The sequence below is a fragment of the Carcharhinus amblyrhynchos genome, unplaced genomic scaffold (assembly GCF_965287045.1).
Source record: "Carcharhinus amblyrhynchos unplaced genomic scaffold, sCarAmb.v2.hapA scaffold_38, whole genome shotgun sequence".
NCBI classification, from domain to species: Eukaryota; Metazoa; Chordata; class Chondrichthyes; order Carcharhiniformes; family Carcharhinidae; genus Carcharhinus; species Carcharhinus amblyrhynchos.
Genome location: NW_027649779.1, coordinates 2,241,509 through 2,266,204, shown reverse-complemented (window position 1 = coordinate 2,266,204; position 24,696 = coordinate 2,241,509). Strand labels below are relative to the sequence as shown.

Here is a 24,696-nt window from a genome sequence, read left to right as displayed (position 1 = left end):
TTGGCTATCAGATCTGTTCAGCGATTTTGTGTTGTGGTGTGTCTTGAAGGCCGCCTTGGAGAAAGCTTACCCGAAGATCGGTGGTTGAATGCTCTTAACTGCTTAAGTGTTCCCCGACAGGAATGGAATAGCCTTGTCGGCTGTGAAGCGGTGTCCATTCATCTGTTGTGGTAGCGTCTGCATGGTCTGGGCGATATACCATGATACGGAATACCCTTTCATGCAGTGGATGAGGTAGACCACGGTGGCTCAGTTACATGTGTATATATGGTCTACCTGGTGGATTATGTTCTCACGTTTGATGATGGCATCCATTTCGATGATCCAACACACCTTGCAGAGATTGCCGTGGCGGTGGTGTGTGGTGTCATTGTCGCTGTTCTCCTGCAGGCTGGGTAGTTTTCTGTGAACAATGGTCTGTTTGAGGTTGAACTGTGTTTTGAAGGCAAGTAGGGGGGTGTGGAGATGGCCTTCGCGAGATATTTGTCTTCATCAATTGCATGCTGAAGGTTCCCAAGAAGCTTCTCCACTCTGGAGACGTACTAGAGAAGGAAGGGATTCTAACGTTGTCCCCTGTATGCATTCTGAGGAGGTTGGTGAGTTTTTCTTTTTGCAATGGCGCGTCGGAACTGTCGATCGATGAGTCAAGCGCAATATCCCGTTCTTACAAGGGTGTTTGTCAAAATAATAACGAGACCACACACACCCCTGCGTTCAACTGCTCTCTGGCAGTGGTGGGATTCGAACCCACGCCTCAACAGAGACTGGAGCCTAAATCCAGCGCCTTAGACCGCTCGGCCACACTACCACAGGAAGCACTGTGATCATCCTGTCATTTCACTGCATTGATACTGAAACATGTCAAAATCAGTGGAGTTGGGATGGGCGATGAAGAAATCGTCACCGAATCAGATGTGCAGCAAACAAAAACCATCTCCAGTCAGAAACACAATGAGCTGCAGTGAAGAGCCGACTCCGTTTAAACTGTCCTTAACCTCGTCTGCTCCTCAGATGGGAGAATATGGCTTCCTGTTGAATTTGCTGCGATTCTTTACTTGAGAAAGGACAGGACACAAGGTGAGACTGAGATTCGTGTCTGCTGCCGGGAAATAACTGATATTCATTTTCACGGATTGGAGGAGAGCAATAAAGCTTCATTTCCTGACCTGCAATCAAAACAGCAGTGAAAGTGGATTTGAAACTGATGTTTTCTCACGAAGATTTGAACCTCACCCACTGCTCTGCTCAGCATTCATTCCTTTAAGTGACTGCAGAATTAATCCTTCGTTCAATGCAATCAAATCCTTCCAAATATTCCAGTTTTTTTTTCCTGTTTCACTTTCAGATTCCTTCATTAATGCTCATCAGCGATAACTTGCTAAACTCCAGCCAGAAATTGAACAAGACTGAAACCAACTGTTAACATCCTTGATTTCTGGATGTTTGCATCTCCTCAAGTCTCTGTCCGAGTCTCTGTCCGTCTTTGTGTGTGTGTGTGTGTATGTGTGTGTGTGTGTGTGTGTGTGTGTGTGTGTGTGTGTGTGTGTGTGTGTGTCTGTGTTGCTCTGTGCATCAATGTGATTTTGTTCCCAGAAGGAGTGAGCACATTTTTACATCACAAACTGTGTTCACTTTTTCATTCACCTCACTGGCAAATGGAACAGAAAATAACAACATGTTTGAAAGTAGAGAGAAAGATTGACTGATTCTGGTTTCTATTCTGATTGGCTATTGCTTATTGATTCGGTATCTGTATGTCACAGAGGATAATTGGCATTTTCACTGATCAACACTTAAACAGACAGTGGATTCACTCGGTGTGGTGGTGTGTTCCAGTTCTATATCTGCAATCACAGCAACAACTTCTATTAGTTACTGTGAACACAGTGTTTCTAATAGTTTGGAAATATTCCAAAGCATAATCTAATAGCTCTTGTATTATTTGAAATGAATATTCATAGATCTATCTGTATATCAACTTACTGAATAACAGCGAGACCAGCAAAGCTTGAACCATGTCTCTTTGTTGCAGAAGGACACACAGTGTGTCTATGTTGGAAATATAAGTAGAAGCAGGAATAGAGGAAAACTGTGTGGCTCACGGTGCGATCAAGCCTCGAGCCTTTCAAATTACAGCTAACTTTCCTGAATAATTTTACTACAAGAATATAGCGGCAGTTTAAATTCAGGACATTCGTTGCCTGGATGGAATTCAATTCCCTGTCTAAATGTTGTGCAAATTGTTATAACTCGAAGATGTTACTGTTTTGAATAACATTATATTGGATTCTGAAACTTAACTCTGTTTTTCTCTTCATGTTTGCTGCCAGACCTACTATAGAGACATGGAGGTTAACAGCATGGAAACAGGCCCTTCGGCCCAACTTGTCCATGCCATCCTTCTTTAAACCTCTAAAGTAATTCCAATTGCCCGCATTTGGCCAATATTTTTCTATTCCCATCGTACTCATGTAATTATCTAAATTTTTTTAAAGATAAAATTGTACCCGCATCCACGACCACCCCTGGAATTTTCTGTATGACATAATAAAATCCCACCTGGACACTTTTGGATTTCTCCCCTCTCACCTGAAATCTAAGCCCTCTAGCTTTAGACTAGCCTACCTTTGGGAAGAGATATTGACTATCTACCTTGCCTATGTCCCTCATTATTTTATAGACCTCTATAAGGTCACTCCTCATCCTCCTACGCTCCAGAGAAAATAAAAGCCCCTCCTTATAACTCAATCCGTCAAGTACTAATAAATCCTAATAAATCTTTTCTGCGCTTTTTTCTAGTTTAATAATATCCTTTCTACAATAGGATAACCAGAATTTGCACACCGTTTTACGAATGTGCCCTTAAAATGTCTTGTACAACTTCAACAAGACTTCCCAACCTGCTGAGAACTTCTGGGGCAATCTGTTTTTATTAAAAACATGAATTACTGTTTTTCTCACACACATGAACACAATAAATAGGAGCAGGAATGGATCACTCGGCCTATCGAGCCTGCTCTACCATTCAATGCCATCATATTCGACCTTGGGCTTCAACTCCATTTTCCCACTGGCTCCCTATATCCCTTAATTCCCAGACAGACCGTATTCTTTTGTCAGTCTGAAACGTGTTCAATGAAGGAGCAGCGACAACCCTCTTTGGGAAAGAGTTTCAAAGATGCACAGCACTTTGCATGACGTAAATTCCTCTGATCTCATAGAACCACTGCCCTGCTGAAAGAGGCCATACGGCCCGTCTGACTCTGCAACGACTATCCGACTGAGACCACATCAAGGTCCCATTCCCGCAGCCCCACGCACCCATCCTGCTAATCCCTCTAACCTACACACCTTTGGACACTAAGGGACAATTTGCCAAGTCCAATCGACTTAACCAGCACATCTTTGAGCTGTTGGAGGAAACCAGAGTACAGGGAGGAAACCTATGTATAAACGGGGAGAATGTACAAGCTCCATACTGCCCTAAACGCTCTTTTTGCTGATGCTGTTTTAGATTCCCGCACAGAGGAAACAATCTCTCAGCGTCCATCCTCTCGACCCCATTCAGAATGGAGCAGGTTTTTATGAGATCACCTCTCATTCCTCTAAACACAAGATAATTTCAGCCCAATTTACTCAACCCCTCATCACAGAATAAACCCGAGCTTACGGAGCAAACTAGTGACCCTTCACCACACTGTCTGCAATGCAAGAATATCTTTTCTTAAATATGGTGACCAGCATTGCGCAGAATTCTCCACATGCGGTCTCAATAAACTCTATTAACTGCAGTAATACCTATTTATTGCTGTACGCCAATCCTTTGACAAGAAAGCTCAAAATGCCATTTCTCTTTCGAACTGATTGTTCGCAAACGAATTCCTGCGTTCCTTGTACAAACAAACACTACCATCAGCTTATCAAACATGCCCCTTTTTGCTACTTTCATGATCAAGGGAATAACTAATCACTTTTCAAAGTAACACTGGAAATCTCGACTCTCATGTGAGCTGCCTTCATCTACTTCGAGCCCCGTCGCACTTGCTCCGCGGCTTTCAAGACGGTGATACATATATTTTTGACGTAAAAAGGGACAAGGGGAACATTGGGGATGTGAAGTGGGGAGGCCAGGGAGAGATCAGCCATGATGCGATTGAATGGCAGAACAGTCTCAAAGGGCTGAAGTTTCGTACTTCTGTTTCTGGTCCCAATGTCTGCATGTTCTCGTACTTTTTTTTGGTATGTTCATCAGTAACCTCTGTCACACTCTTCAATGTTATGATCGATCATTCTAAGTCCCATCTTCGGATGTGACGTATCCAGTCATAACATCAGTATGGATCAGAGCAGCATTTGCAAGTCACCAAGTCCATAGCATCATCCATGTGGCAAAACTCTCTGTGAAATTCAGAAGCTCATCACTGCCACTCCAATCCAGTCCAGGATACTTCCAAACACTTTGGAACAGGATATATAGGGCATTGATAATTTATTTGTATGCAATCAAGTTACCAAAGGCATTCTGGATTCAACATACATCTTATCCGTTGCAGTGGGATGCACATTTACCTCGCTTGTTTCCTCCTGGACCAAATCAGGAATATTGGAATCACATCAGGGAATGTTGTTTGTGTCGTCAGGAAAGCCTTGTTTGGAAACACAAAAGGTACATCGTTGCTTTCCTTTTTTTTCCATACAGGAAGCCGCTTGCTGCCATCAGACCCAATACAGGAAGTCACCAGGGCTCCTTTGCACTCATGCAAATAATTTCGGCTCCCTTTTACTAAAAGTTGCACAAATTGGAAAGAGGCCTATCTCATTCCATGAATCTGTTGTGAACGAATAGATTAAGATTGATTGTAAATAAGAGAGAACAGCTTTACTGTTGTATCATGCGGCTATCAGACGAAATTGACATTTTGGACATCGTGGAGATAAGATGCTCCTTACATTTGAAACATTGTAACGATGTGTTTGTGAATTAATATTTCCAAATATGTACTTTTGTTGCCTTCATTTTATAACTTCCCATACCCTGGATATTTAGGCATTGTTGGTCAATATCCCTAATGGAAGGTAAAGTAAAAACAGAAATCACTAGATAGCCATAAAAGCTCTGGCAGCATGTCCGAATGGAAAAATAAGAAATGTCATGTGAGCTAGAAATGTTCACGCTGTTTCTGTCCTCATAGATGAGGCCGGGCCTGCTGTGCTTATCCAGCATTTTATGTTTTTATCTTCACCTTCCGGAGTACTTCTTTTCTTTTATGGAAGCTGAACTAGTTGCATTTAGTCTTTATCAATTGTTTTGTGTCAAATCCTGTCTTCTATGTTTGTGGGCCCAGGAATCTGGACGGGGAAAAGCGCCTCGTGCGCAGATGCCAGAGTTTGAGGACATGTTTTCGTTAAATTTCAGAAAATGTTCTATCATCTCGGGTTAATTGATACCAAAGCTGGATATTTATATTTCTTTAATCTGGTAAGCCAGTAACAGTTAATAATCGGACTCTGTGTCTCTACGTGAATGTAGAGTAACTATGGGGCTCTCAGGGCTTCCTGGAAAGCGCCTGACGCCAGTTAGTTCAGACAATGGATTGGGGATTAACTGACAACAGTTTAGACAAGTTATACATTATTTATTACATATCGTGCCTTAATATGCCACAGTGGATATGGGAGTGAATGCATGGCCTTCCATAGACAATCAGGGCTAAAGCTTGATATTAATATGCAATTCAGGTGGATTACATTGAATTGATTAATTAAATAATTTGCCAATGAGTGTCAGGGGATATTTTACCCCATTCTTTAATTCTTTCCTAAACTGACTCTGAGTCCCTGCATAAATAAAAGGGTTGATGCAGGAACTCAAAAGCTGAAGCATAGTCCCACTTTCATCCAGCATGTATGCTAAGTTGCTGGAATCAGAAACTGAGGAGTATGTAACATTCGCAAATTGAACATAGAGAATAGTTATAAAAAATAACAAATACAACAGGATGAAACTCCCCGAGATACAGAAGAGTAAAACAATAGACTTCCTCCGTTTCTTCATCTCTGGGTCACTCTGATTCTCTCCATTGCTCTGTGCCCGGAGTCTCCTGCGGGCTCTATTGGTCATTGCAATGTGTCTGACGGTCAGCACATTAAGCAATAAAATCAGAATGAATGGGAGACAAGGTGTTAAAATGATAAGAGTCCAGTCAAATACGATCCATATTAGTGACGTATAAAGTATTGCTATTCCATTACAAAACCAAGGTATGCCGTCGATGATAAATGACGGCTCATATGTAAAGTACCAGGGGGTGTTAACAACACCGCTTAGAACACAAACTGTCCCTGTAACCTTCATCGCCGTTTTCTTGCTGCAATATTTCGTCTTCAGCTTCTGGCAACAAATGGCAACGAATCGATCAAAGGTAAACGCGACTGTTGTCCAGACAGAACAATCTCTGACTCCATAAATTATCACAAAACTCAGACTACAGACCGGAGTGATGGAGAGGAAGCTGAATGGGAAATAAATACGGGCAATCCGGTTTAATATCACAGCTGCAATAATGACCATGAGATCTGTGACCGCCATTGATATCAAATAGTAAGTGATACATCCAGAGAGACCGCATCTTCCACGGGCTAGGATCACAATCACTGCCAAATTTGCTGTGTTGTAGACAAAATAATCTCAATGAATATGCAAAATAGAAAAATAGAAGAGAAAATCATTATAGTATTGAAGCATCAGGAAGCAAACATGATGAGAGATCAGAATTGGCAATCCTAGTTGAAGAACCCCCTGATTCACTGATTTAAAACAAAACTCCTAAAATGAAGCATTTCTTCAATACTGCACTGAACTGTCAGAAAAAAAACATGTTGAATGTTAACCTCACTGTTTGATCAGCTACAGGAAATACAATCAGTTTGTGTCTTGTCCCACCAATAGAGAAGAGAGAAGACACGACCAAGTCATTGGCAAATCCGATGGCTATTAATATTAAATATATATTAATATAGCAGAAATGCATCACATAATTTTCATTGTACAAACATGTCAAGTCCCTCAAATGCGAGAAGAAAACTGGAAATGTATTTCATTTAGAACACAAGAACGTGCTTTGAATTGAGAATGGTTTTGGACTCCAGATTTTTAATTCATTGAAACCATTGAAAAAATGGTTTAGAGTAGTGAATAAATATCTTCTACTTGCAAAGTTAACAACATGATTCAGTCAGTAGAACTGCCAAATTGTAGTGGACTTCAGATCTACTCCAAGAGTTTAGCACACATAGAGTTTTGCATTGGCTATGATTTCATCTCTGGAATAAAAACAATAACCTGAGACACTGTCTAAATAAAACGTTAAAAGAAAATCAACACCAACTTTATAGAGGATTGTCTTTCCCGTTGCAAGCAACAAAACAATAAAAAGAACAAAAAAACCCGCACATCGGGATAAATTTGTGACTATTCATTAACAGCCTCAACAACATAACAGAGCTACATTTAGAGTACGGCAATGCCCCCACAGTCACAGTGATAAATCACACCAGAACTTACTTTACTATGAGGATAGTGTTGTGGTAATGCAGCCACAGTGACAGCATGAACAACCAAATGGTTCACCTACAATATGAGCTGGGAATAGAAAGAAGGCGAACTTGTAAGATTGAAGTGATAACATTACCCTGGTTAAGGTAATATAGTATATTGTTAAAGAGGGTAAGTTATGCAGATAATGCAGAGACATATCGGTAAAAGCGAGAAACAACACATTACAATAAGCTTACTTCAATTCATACACAATCATGAGACCCAAATCGTTAATTACGTCAGGAAATTTGCTCCTTACGCTTTAAGTAATAGACATTGTTTGTGATGCATGCTGTCATTCACTATATTGATAATGTCTGCTGCCAAACGGCCAGAATAATGGTACCCATTGTGTTTCCACTCGCCCAGCCTTGGATTCTCTGTTCTCTTCATGTTCAATGAGAGCACAACTAATTGTATTTCCAGTCAGGTCGAGTAATTGTGCCAGGCAGAGGGAAAAATGTAATGATTAAAATGGAGGATGAAAACTGTCATGGTGCAGAAGGTGAATCTCCAGCAAAATAGGGTAAATCACAACAGGTAAGAAGAAGATTGTCAACTTAACTGAGAAAAAATATCCCACAATATCGGTACTGTAGAGAAACATTTTGGGAAAAGAAAATAGAATTGCGGGAGGGATAAACAATGATTTTCATAATGAATAATTCATCGTTAGACTTTACCTGGAAAACCAATAGCAGCAATGACGGGATAGTAAATGGCAAACAGAAGACCTTTCGGTGATGAGTGCATTTCGATCAAAGTCCCCAATTGTCTTCTCCACTGTACTCAGAGATTACCACATTTATCGTTGGTGTCAGGCTCCAGGGAGACAATTAAGTGATCTGTTTTTTTTATACATGGATTCTGCTAATCAAATCAAACACATTGGCAAAGTTATTGTGCACCATGTGTTTAAGATTTTTTTTCCATAGGTTCTGATGTGTTTCCACACTCAGAGTGTATAGTATGTTCCCTGTTAAATTATTGCATAAAAATAATGAGAATTAAATCGTGGATTTTTTAAGTAGTGAAATGAGCATTGTACAAAAGACAATAAACGGGGTTAATCTGTTCATGCTGAGTTAAGTAGTCTCTGCATCAAATAATAATGAACAGTTTTGTTCAAGTCAAGAATGAAAACGCTGCCTAATTCTCTCTCCTGGTCAATATCCAGTCTACACGATGAGCAATCATGTTCCTCCTCGTGGAAAATCTCTCTGACTGTGTAGTTTATTACACCTGTCAGTGCATTCGTTGTGGAACTATACAGGTTAACACACTTACATGCGGTGAGCCAGATTCTGCTTATGTGTTTTAATTAAATATTACCTAATCCATTGCAGCATAGTTGCACTCGATGTTCAGATCAGCACCATTCAAGTCAATAGGCAGATTCAATCTGGCTGACAAATAGCCCACTCAATGAGAACTTTGTGAGAAAGTTAAACGAAGTTCCCTTCAGCAAATAAATCATTTGCATTTCCAAATTAAAGAAAGGTCCCGCTGAGATTTGAACTCGGACCACTGGATTCAAAGTCCAGAGTGCTCACCATTACACCACAGAACCCAACCCACAACAGGCGCCTGAAAATCGTCACTCAATTCTTGTGCCATTTTGAACATCGTAGCGAAATATCAGTCCCATTGTCCAATCCCGTCAATGGCCAACACCAATTCGTATTTGCATTGCCCTTGCTGGCTCCCCCTGTAAAAATGAGTAGGCTACCTTCAACTGCGTTACAGTTCACTGTAGCTGACTATACCCAATGAACAATGTTAGCATCGAACTGATAGAGACATCACTGCAGTAAATCTACTGAACAGCAACAGCTTATCACAGCTCTGCTTTCACCACGCTGGAAGCCAATGTGAAAACATAAACAATTTCAAATCTTAGCAGACAGGAAGGAGTGTGTGAGTGCGGACAATTGGCGCTGTACACATTCCTGTAATCAGTATCTGGGAGAATCAGGCAGATGGGATCCTGGTGGCCTTGTGGTTAGGAATCGAAACTTTCAGGGTCGCAGGCTATCTTTGATACATTCAGATTTAATGATTTTTTTTTATAAACAAACCAGCAATACTTCCTAGTCCAAAGCAGCTCTGCCAGAATCGGTGGAGTGAGATTTGCACTTTTGATTCCGGGTTGGAAATGTCGCATGAGCAGCAGGTTAAGAACAAACACAGATAGTGAAAGACAGTGATATGATGCAAAACGCTGCCGACAGAGATGGTGATACAAGGTCAAATCTGGATGGTAACGGGTCAAATTTAACCATTTGTTTTGACAGAATCATCACTCATTTCTGAATAAAATGACAAGAAAACTTCTCCATGAATGGAACACTAAACTTTTTGACCTTGACCGATTGCAAGCAGTTTTCATTCACGAAGCAGTAACTGTGAGTTTAACAAAGCAGAATGGAGAAAGCCTCAGTTTGAGAGGCGGCACTGCTGGGGGGAATAGAGAGCTGGAGTTCACCCAGAAAAGCAGCAAAGTTTAAAAACAACGGGTTTTGAAAACTTCAGCGGGAATCTCAACCTAAAACAAAACAATTTTCACTTGTCCATGAAGGATTAGCAGGTGACAGGCAGCGCCGTGTATTACTGTGCACTGAGAGCCACAGAGAATGAGGGTCCCGCCGGGCTCATTGATAATCTGGCACATGTTGATAATCAATGATTCATTGTCAGGACAACACATGGGATTAAATATCAGGGAAAATTTACTTATAGTGAACGTGCCAATACAGTCCTGTCTAGGTGCTTTCCCTCACTGGGGTTAAGGATTGTCACTGTTGGGGAATTTGACATATACTCATAATTTACTCATATTACTATCGGATCAAGTCCAATCCTTCCCCATTCACACAAACCCGCAGATCTCTCAGGTGAACAATACCATCAATCTGTACTTTAACTGTTCCAGATCTTTCAACTGTCTGACAGAGCACACCTTTCAACAGTGATCAAATATCAAAGGCAGAATCAGAGTTGCTACATATTGAAGTCGCTGAGTTAAAATTATTGACTGTAACATGTGTACTTTATAAACAAAAGCCCCCAGTTGCAAACAGTCGAGATAACAATATTTGGCAGATTAAAGTTCACAAATGCAGATGCGGTGAGTTTGTTTTCACCAGTTTCGACTTTCACTGGAGGTGGCAGAACTGCTTTGTAGAAAGTTAAACAATTTTATTTTGCCGTTTACTGGCGTACGGGCTCGTTGGTCTAGGGGTATGATTCTCGCTTAGGGTATCTCAAGGTATTAGCATGCGAGAGGTCCCGGGTTCAAAATCCCGGACAAGCCCGGTGTTCGCTTCTTTTTGACCAAGTCAAATATCCTGATCTGTTTTAGGTGCAAACGGCGGGGATGGCTTTCTGCTGACTGGCTCCGAAAAAAAAGGCACAGAGTTTTCGAGCACGGAAAGAGCCCACTCAGACACCCACATGGCAGGAGCCCACACTCATCATGTCCGCGTCTGCCATGTGACATCTGGACGGGAAGCATTCGTTCTGATTCTCGCTCCACAGATAGTGCCAGAAATACCGACAGCACCCAGTATTTTCTGATTTTATTTCAGATTTCGAAAGTCCGCAGTATGTTACGTTCTATTAGGCTTTATGTTTTGGGCTAGCAAGTGCTGACAAGTGGCAAGTAACATTCGCGCCACACAAATGCCAGACAATGTCCAATGTCCATAAGAGAAAATCTAATCACAGCCCCTTGATATTCAATAGATTTTCCATCACTGAATCGCCCACTGTTAGCAGGTGAGAATGATCTCTCCCCACTGTGACTGCGCCGACGAATCTACAGCTGGGGTGGGTAATCGAATGCCTTCCCACAGTCCCCACATTTCCATGGCTAATTTAACCTTGGAGCTGGACAACCAAAGGGAGCTGGATGAGAGGCAGCGACAGAAACGGGAAGAGAAGCGACATGATACCGTTTGGTAAATGACTTGTCCCCGTTACCCTCCGTGATGAAAGCCTGCCGTGTGTTACCTTCCAAGTTTCACAGGAGCCACAGTGATGAGGTTGGTGGGATTTGGAAAATGAAAGTGCCACATGAGCAGTTTGCGGGACTATTTCACCTCACTGTCCATTTTCTGTTCCAGCTAACAGGAATCACTTCTTTCATTGGCTGAAACAGTCACTTATGTGAGATATAAACATGGCAATGTGAAGGATAAACTTGTATTTGGTGAAAAAAAACAGAAATAAATCAAAAGGCAGGTGGCTCATGGATAAAGTAATATATTATAAAACTTGCACCAGCTTTCCTGGTGGTCTAGTGGTTAGGATTCGGCGCTTTCACCACCGTGACACCGGTTCGTATTCGCGCTCAGGGAATGTAGGTTTATTGCTGTACAACAATCCTGTGTTACTTCCAGTTCTGTCGGAATCAGTATCAGGGAGATTTCCTCTTTAGTATCTGAATTGCAAATGTCACATTTAAAGAACAAAGGAAAACGGGAGCGACAGGCTACAAAGCGCTGATGATACAAAATGCGGATGATTATTGGAGGAAAGATGAAAATGATGCATTAATAATTGGGTAGAAATCATTGCTCCCTTAGATATTTGCGAGACGAACGCTTTTAAATGTTGATGTTGGGGATAAGTTGTACAATCAGATTGAAAGTAACAGTTATCTTCCTGAATTCAGTGACATGGGCTCTCAGTCTGACCATCGGAACCTGCAGCAACACAGCCTAGTTGAACATTGCAGACAGGCAGATTTCCTCTGTTGTGCCTCCAGCTGTTTCTGTAGTGTAGTGGTTATCACATTCGCCTCACACGCGGAAAATCACTGGTTCGAAACCGGGTAGAAACATTCATTAAGCTTTCTCATGTTGGATAAGGGAAAATTGTTAAATTTAAGTTTGACTGCTCAACATTATCCGAACCTCGATGTTAAAGACATGTTATCATTGCTCTGATTTCACCCTCAAATACTTTCTGTGAAATAAGGTGCACTGACGGGAAAGTTCGATTTTGACACCGAGCATTTATTCCCATCCTGTTCATTCTCCAACAGAATAATGGGTCCATAGGAGCAGACTAATGTGGATAATCACCATCTGAAATATCTGATAGTAGTGTGAGCTCAAACAGACAAATACAAGTGATACTGTAAGTGAACTAGGGGCAATGGCGAACATTTCACAGAAGAATTTTTTTTAAATCGTTTTTCATCACTAAGAAACAGGAAAAGCCACTCAGACAGATGAGGGAATCGAGACTCAGTGCGGATCTACTGGACTTTCCTGTAATGGGCCGGAATGTATGCGCCTGAATGTTTCACACCCATAATAAAAAACGCTCAAGTGTCATGAACAGATAATTCTTGATTTTCCTCCATTTAAATGAAGTTGACTTTTTTTAAAAGCTAACGATAGTCAATCTCAAAAATGTGATTTGTATTACCCGGTGATTCGATTGGTTCTGTTGGTCAGTTATGTTTTCAATTCAGTGATGTTCAAGTTCAGAAATATTTAATTCATAATGAAGACGTATGTGTTAAATGCATTGATACGAAATATTGAAATGAATAGTGAGTACAATTGTACAATGAACTTTGATAAAGTGTCATCTGGCTCGAAAAGTCGGCCTTTTTCACTCCTTACAGGTGCTGTCAGACATTGGGAGATTTTGGAGCATTTCCTCTTTTCCCATCCGCAGAAATTTGCTTTTATCACTGAGTACAATTGATTCAGATTATTCGAAGAAAGATGAAAATGATGCATTAACTAGTGGGCAGAAATCATTGCTCTCTTAGATATTTGGGAGACGGAAGCGTTTAGCTAACCAGGCAGCCGAAATAGCTCAGTTGGGAGAGCGTTAGACTGAAGATCTAAAGGTCCCTGGTTCAATCCCGGGTTTCGGCAGCATGCCCCTGCTGGTTTTTCTGTGCTATCTACTAATTGGCACCATATTTTGTCTCGCACTGTCTTCAAACCTCATTTCACACAAGCTGTAACAGACCAAATACCCATCGCAATTTCCAAACTGCCAGATGTTGTTATATTTCCTCCTTTTGGATTTCACGTCTTTAAAAAAACTTCCTCTATTTCTAAACATTCCCAATGTTAATGAAAGGTGATGGAGGTGAAGGTTTATCTTTGTTTCCTTATGCACACATGCCATGTAACGTCCTGAGTTTTTCCAACCTCATCACATTACAGTGCAGATGTCAGGTCCGCTTTTACATGGCAGTGAAAATACATTCAGCAAAATCCCAGTTGTTACTATACTGCACCAAGCCTCATTTGAGATTATACCGTTCATTCTGCCAGTTATTACAGCACAGAATTAATTCTCGGCTAATGCCACAATATTTCATATCTCTGTTGTGACTCCACTAGACCCTCTCTCTCCTGACACTGCACCAGAACACGCATTACACGCGGCTCCATCTCTGTTATTACATTGCAACCTGCCACGTATGATGAAAGATTGACAATATCTCACTCACTGCTGCACCAGTCCACCTCCCTGTTCAGACCGAATAATATCCTGACTCTAATTATTGACCTATTTCATGTTTCAATTATTGCTGTACTTGTCCCTGTCGAAGTTTATATCAATCTAAGGCCTTAAACAGAAATTACTGCAGCAGGCGAGACAGCCAATGAAAGAATGAGAAACAGCAACTAAAACGAGCGCTTCACAACATCTGCAATAGCAAAGGAGATCCACGAGATGGCAGTGAAGCAGTGAATTTTGGCACGAACACGAAACAGAGAACGTCTCAGTTATTGCTGCAATAGACTTCGCCTTTGCCCATCCTGAACTGGACACAGATTATATGATACAAAATCATATTTCTGATTTTATGACAGTGATTCTCAGTTGATTCTGTACTCAGCAAAATCCCGCTTGTTATTATCTTGCACCAAGTCTCATTTGAAGTTACACCGTGTATTATGGCAGTTATGACAGCGCAGAATTAATTCTTGGCTGATGTCATGACACTCCATATCTCTGTAGCTACTTCACTAAAACCTTTCTCTCCTGAGACTACACCAGGACATGTTACTGATTGCATTATACGAGGCTCTATGCCAGTTATTACATTGCTGGAACCTGCCACGTATAAAGAAACCTCGCCAATATCTCACTCACTGCAGCACCAGTTCACCTCTCTGTTTATACCGAATAATACCCTGTCTCTAATTATTGTTCCATTCCATCATTCATTTATTGCTGAACTTGCCCCTGTGAAATCTTACATCAACCTAAGAGCTTGGCCTGATTTTTTTCTTAGTTTATGTTATACAATGTTCAGCACCAGACAAAATTATTCTAGGCCCGGTGTCAGTTTTACGGTGTTAGACGTTCTCTCCTTTATTTCTGCGCTAAAGCATACCATAGTTCATTTTACACATTATCCTCTCTCAGTTATTACTTTATTCTGCATTGCCTCACGTTTTAGTCCAGCGGGCCACATCTCTGTTTATATCAGACTAGATCATGTCCCTGGTGTTGAAAAAGAAGGTGCCATTTTGCAGGTGTCAGATTGTGGTTCAAGTGGTCTGACGTGGAAATTAAAATAACAAAAGTATCGTGGACAAAGCAAATTGTAAACCCGCTGTAATCTGTTGGTCTGGTGGTTAGAGTTTGAAGCTTTCACTGCTGTTTTGATTGCAGGTCAGGGAATGAAGATTTATTGCTTTCCTCCAATCCGTGACAATAAATATCAGTTATTTCCTGGCAGAACGCTCAAATCTCAGTCTCGTCTTGTATCCTGTCCTTTCTCAAGTGAAGACCCTGAGCCAATTCAACAGGAAACCATGTTGTTCTTTCTGGGGTCCAGACGAGGTTAATTCAGTTTAAATAGAGCGGGCTCTTCACTGCAGCTCATTGTGTTTCTGAATGGAGATGAGTTTTGTCTGCTGCACATTTCAGGATCATCTCTCAGTAATCACCGGCAAGAATATTCCCTTCCCGTGGGGAACACTGAAGAAGTCAAGGGCATTAACCACCAAACTTCCGATAAGCATTCTCCAAGGCGGCCTTCAAGACACACGACAACACAGAATCTCTGATCAGAAACTGATAACCCAATTCCATATACATGAGAATGGCCTCAATCGGGATCTTGGGTTCATGTCACACGACTTTTAACCCCCACCATTTTTCCTGGGCTTGCAAAATCCTACAAACTGGCCAGGCGTGAGACAATCCCACTCTCCATTCGCATTTACTGCACCCGAAATGAATGATTTCGTGAATCATGATTTTTTTTCCAACAATAGACAGCAGTTTCATGCTCATCAATGCTTTTCTATTCCGATCTTATTTGTTGTATTCAAATTCCACGACCGTTCTGGTGATTCCCAGATGATGAGCTGGTCGAGGGATTAGACCACTGGACGATCCGCTCACCTAAAACAAATGCTCCAGGTGAGGGTCGAACTCACAACCTCGGGATAGCCCGCTGGCTGATACTGCTGTATAAGTACCGCGCGCTAACCGATTGCGCCACTGGAGGACTACGTTCCGGTTATTTTTGCCAGGTTATTAAAGGCTGCCGCAGCGTTACCTCCGTTAATAACCGCTATTCGAGGCCACATTTCAGACCGGGAAACAAACCCATCAATGATTCTCTTTTCTGCGGCTCCACAGTGAGTGAGACAGGGAGAAGCAGCAGGATTATATCCCGCAGTCTCCAATCGCCAGCAGAAAGCGGCGACTGCAGCTTCAATCGGCGGGTTGCTGCCCATCCCCGGGACACAAGGTCCAAACCCGTTCAAACCTCCCCACACACCGAACACAAGCTCAGCAAAATGCAGATAGATTATATCCCGCTCACTGAACCTTCGAGTAACATTTACACAACACCCGAGTGATTCACAAATAAAATTCACACCAACTTTCCAAAACTTTTCAGTGATAAATTCCTCCATTTGGTTGAAAAGCTGAGTGTTGGGAATCTGGAAATGAGCACCATGGGATTTGTGTTATCCAGTGACTTGTTTCCTACTGTTCTCCCTCAGGTTTGTAATTCCATTTGTGTTGTATATTGAAGCGAATCTTATATCAAAATTAGAAGAAAACAAGGGAAGTATTAAATCTTGGAAGAAATCCTGAGGGAAATGGATCACAATATTCGGAAGGAGGTGCAGTTGTGAATGGTATTATTAATGATTGAGTGGAAACCATTGGATGGTTGGGCTACTGGTGGTCAGTTCCCTTCCCTCCCGTTAAATTCCTCCCTGTGATAAGAGAAATGGATTTATTTTACCTGCCCGTTCATAGGAGAAAGGGACTAACCAACACACTACAGCAGTGCTGCGGGATCAACGGAACTAAAGAGACTTGTATAGAATTGTAAACAGTGCGGTCATGCTGCAGTTCTGGAACAGGTTTTGCAGAAATTGAATTGTGGTCATTGACACACTAGTTTAGAATGTATTTAACAGCGATTGCCTTAGTCTCTGCGGCGTAATTGGTCAGCGCGTTCGGCTATTAACTGTAAAGGTTGGTGGTTCGAAACTCACACAGGGACGCAATTTCATTATTTTCTCTTCATCGGCAAACACTTGCCTGTTTGCAAAGTGTCCGTGGGTGCCAATAAAAAATAGCTCTCAATTGTTCCCGGCTGTACAGTTATCTGGAGTTACCAACATTATTTAATGACAACTGACTTCAAACATATTACATATAACATTATATATATGCTTCCATTATACTATTAAAGAAATACAATTGAAACATGAACTTGTGGCTGAGCATTTGTTCCAATTCCATGTTCCTGCTTCCATTCATTCCTGGATAGATCATAAATCTGTCTAACCCAAACTGAAATGTGTTCAATGATGGAACATCGGAACCCGCTGGAGTAGAGAATTCCCAAGATTCACGAGTCTTTGAGTGAAGCAATTTCTCCTCATTGCTGTCCTAAATCATCAGCGCCTTATCCTGAGATTGTGTCCCCGTGTTTGAGATTCCCGGATCAGAAGAACTAATGTTTCAGTTTTGTAATACTATTTATTGATTCTCGTTAAAGATGTTGAGATTTTCCAGCATTTTTATAGGAGGAACCAGTAAGGGCAATGCAAGTATGAATGGGTGTTGGCCATTGAGGGGATTGCTCAACGGGATTTACATTTCTCTCTGCTATTCAAGGCGGCAGAAATATTGAACGAGGATTTTCGGTGCGTCTGTGTGGTTCCGTGGTGTAATGGTGAGCACTCTGGACTCTGAATCCAGCGATCCGAGTTCAAATGTCGGCGAGACCTTGTTTTCACATGCAGATGGTTGATTTGCTGAAGTGTGTTTTGTTTAAATGTATCACAAAGCACCAATCGAGAGGACAATTTGTCAGCCAGTTCAATTGGTCTGACAATGCACAGTGTGATAATCCTCTGGTTCCAGGTGTCTGCAATGTCAGTGCTTTTCGTTCTTTTGCTGCTCTTTAATTCCTCTGTTGGAAAATAAAAAGAAGCGGTTTGTGTCGCATAATAGCAATTCGACTCGAGTCTGGCAATTATTGAGCAAGTGTGTGTGTGTGTGAGCGTGAGAGAGAGAGAGAGAGAGTGTAGGTGTGTGTGCATGTGTGATGTCCCCGACTTGCCCCAAATTTTATAAATTGCCTCTCCTCCTATAAACTTGCCCTAATCTAGTTCACCTCGATTAAATCACTCCTCAATCTGCTCTCCAATGGACAACAATCCCAGCATCACAAACCAGAAACTTCTGGCTAATTTGAACTTTTCAGAATAAAACTTACTCCGAAGAAATTCCTCCATCTGTTTTAACTGAAATTTGTCAACTTTTAAAAAAACTCTGTATTTTGCTTCTTAAAATTAAACATGCTTAAAAGAAATTCTTCAACAGATTTCATCAACTTTTTTTTAGAAAATATTTTCACCATTCTGAAAAATGTAATTTTCCATGTTTTTTTTCAAGAAATTTCCAACTTTTAAAAGGTAGCTTAAGCTTGCTGACGTATTTTTCCCAAATACTTTAATGAGAATTTTTCAGTTAAAAAAGAAACATTTTTCTTTCAAAAGAAAAGTTTTTTCTTTTTTTGTCAACATTTTTTTTTTGAAAAATAAGTAGCTAAGATAAATATCTTCACAGAAGCTGATTGCATTTGGTCAACATTTCCCAGAATTGGTCTAAAATTAATGAAAAATATTTTTCATCAACACGAACATGGAGTTTTTGAAGTAAAGTAACATATCGAGCCAGCCAGGAGTCGAACCTGGAATCTTCTGATCCGTAGTCAGACGCGTTATCCATTGCACCACTGGCCCACAACCAAACCAGCTGCAGCACTATTTACATATCCGTCCGAAGCTTCAAAATTGGCGGAAACATGGTCAAAACATATTCGATTTAGTGAGGAAATGTTACATAATTGAAATTTGCTATTCTCACTCGCAGTCATTCTACTTTGCCTTGAATTGAGTTAACCTGCTGTGTTGGAATTCGAACCCTGGTTCTCAAAGCGTCATTTGCTTCTCTGCGTTATCAATCCAGCGTCAACAACATGACTGGAAACCGCACCCCTCCCGCCAGTGAATCCACTATTGAATATTACCTGAACACAGATCTTACAATCATATGACTTTGGCTCTTACTTCAGCCTCAAAATACATTCAGGAAAAGACAAAAGTGCTGAAAATTCATGACAACACAGAGCAGGAAAGAAGATAGACCTATTCTGACTCAGCACACATTTTATCAGTTCGTTCAGTGGCTAAAAGAGCAGGTCAGAGGCTGGGAATCCTGCAGGAGTAACTTTCCTCCTGGCTCCCAAAAAACATCGAACATAGAACAGTACATCACAGTACAGGTCATTCGTCCCACGATGTTGTGCTGAGCTTTGTCCGAAGCCATGATCAAGATCAAGATCAAGCTATTCCACTCCCTATCATTCTGGAGTGCTCCATGTGCCGACCCAATAACCGCTTGAAAGTTCCTGAAGTGTCCGACTCCACTATCACAGCAGTGAGTCCATTCCACACCTCAAACACTTTCTGAGTAAAGAACCTACCTCGGACATCCTCCTATATGAACCTTATAGCTATGCCCCCGAGTGACAGCTACATCCACTCGAGGAAATAGTCCCTGAATCAGTGGGACAGTCCACCATCGGCGTGGCACAAGTCAGGAGTGCGATAGAATGTTCCCCACTTGTCTGCATGATGCAAGAATCCACCAAAGGCACCTTAAACAGCACCTTCCAAACACAAGACCACTTCCACCCGGCAGCGCCCCCCGCACCCCTCCAACACCACACAGACAACAGCATCACCAAGCCTGTCAGCATTCAGTGTGGCGGGAATGTCACTTGCCATTTGTCAGCTCCAGACACAAACATAAAGTAGCCTACTGCGGACTTTCGAAATCTGAAATAAAAACAAAAAATACCACTAGACCACCAGGGAAACTGATAACAATATTATAAAATATTAATTTATCCATGAACCACCTGCCTTCTGTTTTATTTCTGTCTTTTTATTCACAAAATACACATTTATCCTTCACATTGCCATGTTTATATCTCACACAAGTGACTGTTTCAGCCAATGAAAGCGGTGATTCCTGTTAGCTGGAACAGGAAATGGACAGTGAGGTGAAATAGTCCCGCAAACTGCTCATGTGACACTTTCAATTTCCAAAACCCACCAACTCATCACTGTGTCTCCTGTGAAACTTGGAAGGTAACACACGGCAGGCTTTCATCACGGAGGGTAACGGGCACAAGTCATTTACCAAACGTTATCATGTCGCTTCTCTTCCCGTTTCTTTCGCTGCCTCTCATCCAGCTCCCTCTGGTTGTCCAGCTCCAAGGTTACATTAGCTACTTGATACAGAAACAGACAGTTGGTAAACCCGAGCTTCACCTGGAAAGCACGGAAAGCGAATGTCTGACACACGGCATTGGGAGGAGATGGAGTTTACAGATGACAGTACAAAGAACATAGAACATAGAACATAGAACATTACAGCGCAGAACAGGCCCTTCGGCCCACGATGTTGCGCCGACCAGTTACAAAAACAATGACCCACTAGCCTATACCAATCCCTTTTCGTCCATAAACCTATCCAGAGATCTCTTAAACGCCCCCAAACTAGACGCATCTACAACTGCAGCAGGCAGGGCATTCCAATCCCTCACCACCCGCTGGGTAAAGAACCTACCCCTGACATCCGTCCTGTAGCTACCCCCCCTTAATTTAAAGTCATGCCCCCTCGTGCTAGCTTTCTCCATCCGAGGAAAAAGGCTATCACTATCCACCCTATCTAAACCCCTAATCATCTTATATGTTTCAATAAGATCCCCTCTTAGCCGCCTTCTTCCCAACGAAAACAACCCTAGATCCCTCAGTCTCTCCTCATAGGACCTCCCCACCATACCAGGCAACATCCTAGTAAACCTCCTCTGCACCCTCTCCAACGCCTCCACATCCTTCTTGTAATGCGGGGACCAGAACTGCACACAGTACTCCAAGTGCGGCCGCACTAGAGTAGTGTACAGTTGCAACATGACGCTGCGACTCCTAAATTCAATCCCCCTACCAATAAACGCCAAGACACCGTATGCCTTCTTGACAACCTTATCTACTTGATTCCCAACTTTCAGGGATCTATGTACACACACACCTAGATCCCTCTGTTCATCCACACTATTCAAAGTCCTCCCGTTAGCCCTATACTCGACACATCTGTTGCTCCTACCAAAGTGAATTACCTCACACTTCTCCGCATTAAATTCCATCCGCCACCTCTCGGCCCAGCTCTGCAACCTATCTAAGTCTCCCTGCAGACTATGACACCCTTCCTCACAATCTACCACACCTCCAACTTTGGTGTCATCAGCAAATTTACTAATCCACCCAACTATACCCTCATCCAGATCATTAATAAAAATTACAAACAACAGTGGCCCCAAAACAGATCCCTGAGGCACACCACTCGTAACTGCACTCCATGATGAATATTTACCATCCACCACCACCCTCTGTCTCCTATCTGATAGCCAATTCCTGATCCAACTTCCTAGATTACCCACAATCCCATACATCTGCATTTTCTGCAGAAGCCTACCATGGTGAACCTTATCGAACGCCTTACTAAAATCCATGTATACCACGTCAACTGCCTTACCCCCATCCACCTCTTTGGTCACCTTCTCAAAAAACTCAATAAGGTTAGTAAGGCACGACCTACCTGCTACAAAACCATGCTGACTATTTCTAATCAATTCATTACACTCCAAATAACTATAAATCCTATCCCTAATAATTTTTTCTAAAACCTTGCCCACAACAGAAGTAAGACTCACCGGTCTATAATTCCCGGCAAAGTCTCTGTTCCCCTTCTTAAACAATGGGACAACATTCGCTATCCTCCAATCCTCCGGGACTACACCAGAGACCAATGACGACCTGAAGATCTGAGCCAGAGGCTCTGCAATCACCTCTCTAGCCTCCCAGAGAATCCTAGGGTAGATCCCATCCGGACCAGGGGACTTATCTATTTTCAGCCCCTCAAGAATTTCCAGCACATCCTCTTTATCAACCGTAATACTTTCTATTTTACACCCCTGCGACCCAATGTCCTCCTCAGCTATATTCATGTCCCCCTGCGTGAACACCGAAGAGAAATATTGGTTCAATACTTCTCCAATCTCCTCCGGTTCCACACACAACTTCCCCCTGCTGTCTGTAACTGGCCCTAATCTTGCCCTGACCAACCTTCTGTTCTTGACATACTTATAGAACGCCTTAGGATTCTCCTTAATCCTATCAGCCAAAGTCTTCTCATGTCCTCTTTTAGCCCTTCTCAACTCACTCTTCAACTCCCTCCTAGCCAATCTAAAGCTTTCTAGTGCACTATCTGAGCCCTCCAATCTCATCCAAACATAAGAGACACAGATACCTCATCTTCCTGATCCAGTTACTGATTACAGGAATGTACAGAGTGAGAATTATCCACTGTCACACTCTCCTTCCAGCCTTGAGCACGGAGTTAAGTTTTGAAGTGTTTGAAGTCTTGCTCCAGTAATTCAGGGTTTTGTTGAGACCACATTTGGAACAGTGTGTGCAGTTTGGATCTCCGCATTTTAAACAGAATCAAAGCAAAATCTGAGGATTTTGCTGGAATCTGAATCAAAAACAGAAAATCTCAACAGCTTTAATGAGAAAGAATGCATGGCATTAAAAAACTGAGATGTTATTCTTCCTAATCCGGGAATCTGAAACACGGGGCCACAATCTCAGGACAAGGTGCTGATGATTTAGGACTGCAATGAGGGGAAACTGCTTCACTCGAAGGCTCGTGAATCTTCGGAATTCTCTCCTCCAGAGGGCTCTGATGCTCCATCATTGAAGACATTTCAGTTTGGGTTAGACAGATTTATGACCTATCCAGGAATGAATGTTTTTAGTTTAATGGGATAATGGAAGCATATATATATAATGTTATATGTAATATGTTTGAAATCAATTCTCATTAAATATTGTCAGTAACACCAGGTAATAATCCAGCCAGTAGCAATTAAGAGCTATTCTGATTTTATTCGCACTCACGGACCCATTGCCAGCCCTCAACTGTTTGCATTTGAATGCTGATGGTGTGAAAATAGTAAAACACCGCCGCTGGGTGGTCTCAAACCACCAACCTTTCAGTTTAACAGGCGAAGGTGCTGACCAAATGCGCCACAGAGACTAAGAGGGCATCAACGAACTATATTCTAAACTAGTGTGCCACTGACCACAATTCTATTTCTGAAAACCTGTTCCAGAACTGCAGCATGACCGCACTGTTTACAATTCTATACAAGTCTCTTTAGTTGTGTTGACCCCGCAGCACTGCTGTAGTGTGTTGCTTATTCCCTTTCTCCTATGAACGGGCAGGTAAAATAAATCCATGTCGCTTATCCCGGGGAGGAATTTAACGGGAGGGAAAAGAACTGACCACCAGTAGCCCAACAATCCAATACTTTCCACTCAATCATCAATAACACCTTTCACAGCTGCACCTCCTTCCCAATATTGTTCCCCATTTCCTTCATGATTTGTTCCAAGATTCAATATTTCTCTTGGTTTCTCCTAATTTTGACACAAGATTTGCTTCAATGTACAACACAAATGGAATTGTAAACCTGGGGCTAACCGTGGGAAACAAGTTACTGGATAACACTAATCCCATGGTTCTCATTTCCAGATTCACAACACTCAGCTTTTCAACCAAATGGAGCAATTTATCACTGAAAAGTTTTGGAACTTTGGTGTGAGTTTTGTTTGTGAATCCATCTAAGCGGAAAATCCAGGTCTGACGGCAGCTGCACTAAACCCATGCTTAAATGGACCAATAAAGTTTTAAAAATCCAAACCAATTCGTGAAGTCTCTGGAGGCTGACATTACATATAAATCTGGTGACTAGAGACTGGAATAAACAACGCGTTGTGAGATTCTGTTAGAAATGCACGGAGCACCACAAGGATTGCTGTTTGCCGTTTACTATCCCGTCCTTGCCGCTATCGGGGTTCCAGGTGAAGTATCCCAGCCCGGCATTATTTTGGGAATGTATTGATTTGCCTGGGTCACTGCTCTTCTGTACGATTTTCCCCTTTCATTATATTTTCCTACCTTTTTCTGCCTTTTTTTTTCAAGATCGAAGTCTGGTTATGTCCTGTCATTGACACTGCTGCTTTCTGTGAATTATCAGACTGTTTGCCTCGTATAATGGTAATCATATTGCGTTAGATACACTGCATGATTTTTTGAACTGCGACCGTGTCATCTTAGTGTGACTGTTTTTGCCATTGTCTTAACGATATTGTGAGTGAATTACCAGAAAGATGACAAACAGTGAATGCAGCTTGCATATTTATTTATTCACTTTGCTGGCACAATTGCTTTGGCTAAAAGAGTATCTTTTCATCAAACTACATGCAGGTATATTGTGTTAGTGTCAATGTTACTTTCATGTAATCAGCACATATTCAACTCAGTTTACACGAAATGTCCAAATGTTATTGACATCCAAACTCAAGGTGAATAACCAAACCATGATTTCCGTATGAAAGTAGATCCATTTTGTTTTGGAAACATTCTGTTGACGAATA

General features: G+C 41.8%; 5 non-coding genes across 5 annotated transcripts; 2 read left to right on the top strand and 3 right to left on the bottom strand.

The window, feature by feature from the left end:
• Nucleotides 1-726: 726 nt before the first annotated feature.
• trnal-uag (transfer RNA leucine (anticodon UAG)) lies at nucleotides 727-808 on the bottom strand. The gene has a single exon. It is a non-coding gene; the product is annotated as a tRNA-Leu (tRNA).
• Nucleotides 809-9,095: 8,287 nt separating this feature from the next.
• On the bottom strand, nucleotides 9,096-9,167 carry trnaq-uug (transfer RNA glutamine (anticodon UUG)). Its single transcript has one exon. It is a non-coding gene; the product is annotated as a tRNA-Gln (tRNA).
• A 3,200-nt stretch (nucleotides 9,168-12,367) lies between these two features.
• trnav-cac (transfer RNA valine (anticodon CAC)) lies at nucleotides 12,368-12,440 on the top strand. The gene has a single exon. It is a non-coding gene; the product is annotated as a tRNA-Val (tRNA).
• A 981-nt stretch (nucleotides 12,441-13,421) lies between these two features.
• Nucleotides 13,422-13,494, top strand: trnaf-gaa (transfer RNA phenylalanine (anticodon GAA)). Its single transcript has one exon. It is a non-coding gene; the product is annotated as a tRNA-Phe (tRNA).
• Nucleotides 13,495-18,797: 5,303 nt separating this feature from the next.
• trnar-acg (transfer RNA arginine (anticodon ACG)) lies at nucleotides 18,798-18,870 on the bottom strand. Its single transcript has one exon. It is a non-coding gene; the product is annotated as a tRNA-Arg (tRNA).
• Between the last annotated feature and the right edge of the window lie 5,826 nt (nucleotides 18,871-24,696).